The sequence below is a fragment of the Vulpes lagopus genome, chromosome 15 (genome assembly GCF_018345385.1).
Source record: "Vulpes lagopus strain Blue_001 chromosome 15, ASM1834538v1, whole genome shotgun sequence".
NCBI classification, from domain to species: Eukaryota; Metazoa; Chordata; class Mammalia; order Carnivora; family Canidae; genus Vulpes; species Vulpes lagopus.
The window spans coordinates 3,062,688-3,069,563 of record NC_054838.1 but is presented as its reverse complement, the minus strand read 5'-3'; positions in this window follow the sequence as shown (position 1 = coordinate 3,069,563).

Genomic DNA, 6,876 nt, shown 5'->3' with positions numbered 1-6,876 from the left:
CTGGTATTCTCTACCATCATGGCCTGAGCACTTTCTGTAAACTAAGAATTTCCCTAAGCATTTTACATGCATGGATTTATGTGACCTCACCACAACTCTACGAAGTGGATATTATTTCACAACTACAGAGATATTATCCATATGCTGGGTTACTGAACAAAGGCACCCGGTTAGCAAATGCCAGAACTAGTTAGTCCAGGCAATCTGCATCAAGACCCTTCACCTTTAACATGACTCCATTTCTCTATGATTTTGCATATTCCCAGAGCACCTTCTTTTACCTTTCTTCTACAGGTTATCTTCTCTATTTTTCTGAACTCATCTACTCATGAATATTTGCTGTCCAGCAGACATATCCCAAATTTCAGTCTCCAGCCATAGTGTTCTCACTGGACTCAATTCTCCTAGAATTCCATCCCATGAAGGGTCTCATGCATGTTGGAAGCCTCTTTGATGTCTTGTCAGCTTGTCTATTGCCTCAATCTCATTAAAGACAGATTTCTTTCTTAACCTCTGTTAATAATGCCCTAGTAATTTCTTTTTTTTTCCCACATAGCATGAGTTTATCCTGTCTTGTTGCAGTTTTCCCCTTGCTTTTTTACCTCTGGCTTTGGTGCCTCTTATCCCACCACTACTGCTCAGGACTTCCTTCTGACTGTTCCTCAGCTTCTTCACAAGCCAACTGTCCTGATTCTACAGGTCAACTCCCACCCTGTCCACAGCCTTATTTGCCTAACCTACCATCATAACTGCCTCCCCGTCAATTTTCTTTATTTTCAAGGTTGGCAGCTACTATCAGAACTAGTGCAGTGTCTAAAATAAATATATCTGTTTCTGCATACAATTACAGGTTATGAGTTTGTAAACTTTATACTGGAAACCTGTAACTAGAGCTGAAAGAAGGTCTTGAGAAAAGAGGAAGAATCCTAGTAACGATAGAAATGGGATCTATTCGATTATTTCCTTATTTAACAAATATGTGTTGAGTGCCCCCTATGAGCCAGATACTAGGTATTGGGATGGAACAGTGAAAAGAATTATACAAAAATCCACGTTCTCATGTAACTTTTACTCTAGGGTAACAAAAACAACAAAATCACAGTTTTATCAGATAGTTAAACTTCTATGAGGATAATATGGGATGACTACCTGAACATGTACTGCTATTTTATATAAGCTGGTCAAAGAGGGCATCTCTGAGAAAGTGATACCTGAACAAACACTTGAAGGACATGGGCAAGCAAATGTATAAGCGCTAAAGGCAGAAGAGCAGCAAACAAAAAGGTCGATGGTGCCTTAGAGCAGTACTGTGAAATAAGGGAATCACTAGCTATTTATACTGAAAATAACTAAAGTTAAATAAAATTAAACTTTGTTCCTTGATGGCACTGCACACATTTGAAGTACACAGTAGCCACAGGTGGCTAGCAGACACCGCACAGGGCAGTGCCTTCCCATCACTGTAGAAAGTGCCATAAGACAATCGGTGGTTTAGAGGAACAGCAAGTGTTCCACTGTTGCTGAAACAGAAGGAGTTAGGTAATGGTGATGGAAGAGGACCCCAGAGAACTAGGAAGGGGGTAAATCATAGCTGTGAGCACCTACACTTATTGTTCCTTATGTGCTAAGACCTCTACATCCATAATCTTATTTGAATATCCCTACAAACCCACGAGGTGTACATACCTATTTTAAAGATAAGCTAATTTGGACTTAAACATTGGAAGCGATTTGTCCTCAATCAAACCGCACATAGTGAACAGAGTAGAGGCTTTAATTCAGATGCTCAGTCTTAACTATTAAATGTGACTTACGATTTTAACTTATGTGTTAAAGACAAATGTTTAACCTAGGAAAGCTCTAGGATGAAAGCATGTTTGAACATTAATCAAGAGTCACAGGAATTTTTTTCACATAAGATTTTTCTTATAGAATTTGAATACAAAATATAGCAAGTTATTTTTAAAACACAGATGTGACTAAAAATCTTTCAGAAGCTCACAGTGCTAGGCTAGATAACTGGAAATATTTGGAGTTGAAGTCAAGAACATGAACTAAAAAGAAGTATTGACCGGTAATAGTTGATTTCCTCTCTGGGAATATAAAACAGGCATTTTATCTTAATGAAATCTTAAATTCTTTTTTTTTTAAAGAAGGAAGGTCTTTTAAAAAATATTTGATTTGTTTGTTTGTTTGTTTGTTTGTTTGTTTGTTTTAAGGGAGAGGTGCAAGAGGGGAAGGGAGAGGGAAAGTGAATCTCAATCTCCATCTCTGCACTGAGGCTCTATCTCATCACCCTGAGATTGAGCTGAAACCAAGAATATCAGCTTAACTGACTGAACCACCCAGGGACCCTTTTTTTTTAAGTAGGTTCCTCACCTACTGCGGAGCCCAGTGTGGGGGTCTTGAACTTACAACCCTTAGACCAAGGCCTGAGTTGAGATCAAGAGCCAGATGCCTAACTGACAGAGCCACTCAGGTGCCCCTGAAACCTTAAATATTTTGATCTTATATATGGAGAGTCTATTAGGAAGATAATACACTTTGTCAGTTAAGAGTTTCAATATTCTCAAAATAAAAGAGAAAAAGGGTAGTATTTTCTTTCATGATCATTTGTGTATTTCTAGTCTCTTGGAAAATATAAAGATATCTTGATCCTTTTGCACACATATTTTAAAGGAAATATAATCTGATAAAATCTAATTAATACTTCCATGCTTTTGTGAAGCCCATGGATAGAAACTGCGACCAATTCCAAAGTACTATCATGATTATTCTGATGAATGCAGATTTTAATTTTCTACACAATAGATGTCCCAGATTAAGGATGTGATACCACACAGAATAAGATATACCTATTATCAGGCACACAGAGACAGCTCAGAGCCAATGAGTCACTTATATTCTGAATTCAGTTGCTATCAGTATACATATGAAATGTCAGAAATAGCTTTTTAAAAAAAAATTCTGAGGGCCAAAAAATGCCATTTAATTCAAGTGCAACTTAAAGGGCTCCTTTAAGTCATAATTAAGTATCAGTAGGTGGATGAAGAACAGTAATTCTAATCATTTAGAATCATAGTACTTTCATCTCCCTGAAATACACACACACACACACACACACACACACAGATAGAGTTTAGAATACACACATCTTTGAAAATTGTAATTTACCTCAACCATTCTGAATATTTACATAAGGACAAAGTTTTATATAAGTATTCACTTTTGTTTATTCATCTTTATGTTTCAATAAATATTTATTAAATGCCTATCAGATACAAGGCCTAAATTAGATATACAAAGGCACTGAATATTTGACAGAAACAGTTCCTGTTCACAGATGAGTAAGGTGAGGCAATATTACACAACAAACTAAAGTAATTTCTGGCCAATTATCGTTCTACAAACTTACAGCATATTTTTTGCATTTGTATGTCATCATTTTAACATTTACCGTATTTTATGCATCAAAGATTTAGTTCAGACATTTTAAGTAAAAGAACTTAACAATGGTCATTTCTGTCCCTCCTAACTGACACAAAGTGGCCACATTAGCTCATCACAGTTGTGGTGCATAGTGTGGGTTCTAACCCTGGTTTCAGCATTTACCAGTCTTGCTGGGCAACTTTTGGGGTCTCTGAGTTTCGGTTCTCTCACTTATAAAATAAAATAAGAGAAAGGAATCAAACATAGCTTATAATGTTATTGTTTCAAATGAGTTTTTCACAAAAAATCCGGAGAACAGTATCTAGCACTTTGCAAGTATAAAATAAATGTTAGCTCTAAGAATTATTAGCAGTACTAATGACAGAGATCTTATCGTATCTTCTTCTTTCCAAGAGAAAAGGAAGAAAATATACACCATAGTGCTGCTTGTGAAACATTTAATTATACAGAATATATAAGGTATTTGTAAACAAAATCCAAATAAATAAATAAATAAATAAATAAATAGGAGAGCAATGCAGAACTCACCCTATCTTTAACTCACAAATGGTATTTCACAGATGCTAAGGAAAATGCGCCTTGTAAACCTGAATTTTGCAGATAATCTGCCTCAGCCAATTAAGAAATTACAGTAACATATGGAAAATTATAGTTGGTGATTGAGAAGGAGCATCCCTTATGGAGGAAAGAAAATTTTAACTAGTTTCTTTGCAAGTGGACATCTTCTAGAAATTTAATTTACTATTTTGAGCATCTAAGCTGAGAGGACAAAATGAATCAAGGGCTGAGACATGAGAGTTATAGGTTTCATTAATAATCTAATGTTAATAAGTTACAGAATATGTGGAGCTGAAAGTTAAAAGGGCCATACATAGACTTGCTCCAGAGGTTCCTGGCTAATTAAGGAGGCTTTCCAACTGTAAATTGTGATTTGCTATCCCATTCTATGCATACCTGAAGCCCAGTGTGAAATTTGGCCTGTACTTCTGAAGAGTGTACAAGTAGAAAAATAATTTGTGTCTTCTGTTGTTATTGTTGAAACTTAAAGAAAAGATTTATTGAAGATTTGAAAAACAATTCCTAAAAGACTGACTTTCCAAAAAACTGTAGCTACACAATACATTGCATCTATCACGTTAAATAATAATTTGTGTTTTGACATAGATAAAGAATGTCAGGGGCCAGGGAGAAGAAGGGATGGGGAATAATCATTTCTTTTCAATATCTCTTGTCTACTCATGGTTTACTATGAAGCGAGGTAACATTAAAAGCTAAAGTATTCTCAAAACACTATTGAAGAACCACAGAAAATTGGAGAAGGAATATAAATGTTTATCATCAAGAATAGAAGGCATTCAATATTTTTATAATAATCATTTTAAATGTGTTGAGGGGGGCCTCTGGGTAGTTCAGTCAGTTGGGCATCCAACTCTTGATCTCATCCCAGGTCTTGATCTCAGGGTCGTGAGTTCAAGCCCCATGTTGGGCTCCACTCTGGGCATGAAGCCTACTTTAATTAAATAAATAAATAAATAAATAAATAAAATGTGTTCGGCGACTAACATCGGCATGTCATTAATTGCAATTACCAGCAATGCATATCTTGAATTTGACAAAATAAATAGCATTTTTAATACTAAGCTAAGAATATTTAAAATTATTTCTTGAGATGAAAATGGTCCAGAGAAAACAATGGCAATGATAAGGAACAAACTATTTTCAACCTTCTCAGATTTGTGAGTGTGTGTGTAAAAGAGAAAACATTAATGATGTTATTACTAGGGGGCCTTCTGCTTTGGAACATGTGGCATAACGGGCAGATTATCCTCGTGCTGTGAACAACTGGAAGCAGAACAGAAATCTATAAAACAACTGTTGTGACACTGACTGAGATTTATGCCTAGAAGCATTTTTCTCAGCACGGTGGTTTCTCTGAGTTGAGAAGAGTACAGTTGATCAGAGTACAGGAAGGATGAAGTGGTGAGAATTTGCAAGCCAGAACTCTCGAGAGGTGTTTCTGAGTCACCAGTAAGTATGAGGCTGTGAAAGCACACGGTGCATCTCCATAAAGCCAGGCTGAACCACTTTAAGAGCTCGCACATACTGGGGAGTTGTTCTTGCTCTGTGCGGTCAGCATTCCCTTAGCATTCCGGAGAGCCTCCAGGTATACCACATTCTATAGTAGGGATGGCCTATCCCAAGAACGAAGCCTTCCCTGAGACTTTTTAGTAAAATACAAAAAGAGGACTTGGAGAGGTGAAACTGAGTCCCCAAAACCTCAGTGTTCAGACAAATACACATTATTTAAAGGAACATAACAAATTCCAGACATTAGAAGGTTAAACATCCAATGCGAATTTACCAGACATGCCAAGAAACAGGAACAAAGGATCCTTAACCAAAACAAGAATAAGTTAAAGGGGTGAGGGTAAGGTAAGGGGTGGGGAATGACAAAAATTCAGGAGCCAGAGATTAAGATATCCCAATAATTATCATAAATATATGGTAGGGCTTAAAAGACATCATAGACATATTGATAGAAATAGAAGATATTTTTTAAAAATTCAGAGATGAAAAATACAGTATCTGAAATAAAAATTCAACCGGATAAAATTAACCGGAGACTAGAGACTACAGAAAGAAAGATCAGTGGACTTAAAGATACATCAATAGAAACTATAAAAATTGAAACATTCATACAAAGGTAACTGAAAAAACTAATAATGATGTAACTGATGTATAATTAGAGTCCTAAAGAAGAGGTGAGTAGTAGGGGAAGAAGTTGAAGGAATTATAGATGTTTTTTTCCAAATCTCATGAAAACTATAAAAACAACAGATCCAAGAAGCTAGGAAGAAAAAAAAAAAAAAAGCACACACGCACACAAATGTGCACACACACACACTGCATGCAACAAGTCACATTAAAATAAAATTGCTGAAAAACATCCATAAAGACACCATTCAAAAAGCAGCCAAATGTGTGGGAGGCCTGCAGGGAAGACCTATTACACAGAAGTTAAGATCAGATTGATTATAATTTTCTTGTTAGAAAATATGCAAGAGAGAATATAATATAATATAAATGTCTTGAAATCTGGAAACCACCTTGCTGTCAAGAAGCCGAGTTTAGCTAACTGAGAGGAAGAGAGGTCACAGGGAGGAACACCTGAGGCAGCATGGCCTGCAGCCTGTGTAAACAAATGCATATGAAGCAACTCATAATGGGTCCTCCAGCCCCAAACTATCAAATATTTGAAGCTTCAGAAGTAATTCCTGGAGAAAACCAAACAATTGATAGGTTGGCAATCAACAAAATTGTGAAAAATAATAAATCCTTGCTGTTCTAGGGTCACTGAGTTTTGGACAGCTTTATTTTTTTCTTTTTTTCTTCAAGGCAATAAATAACTGAATCAAAAGTCAATAC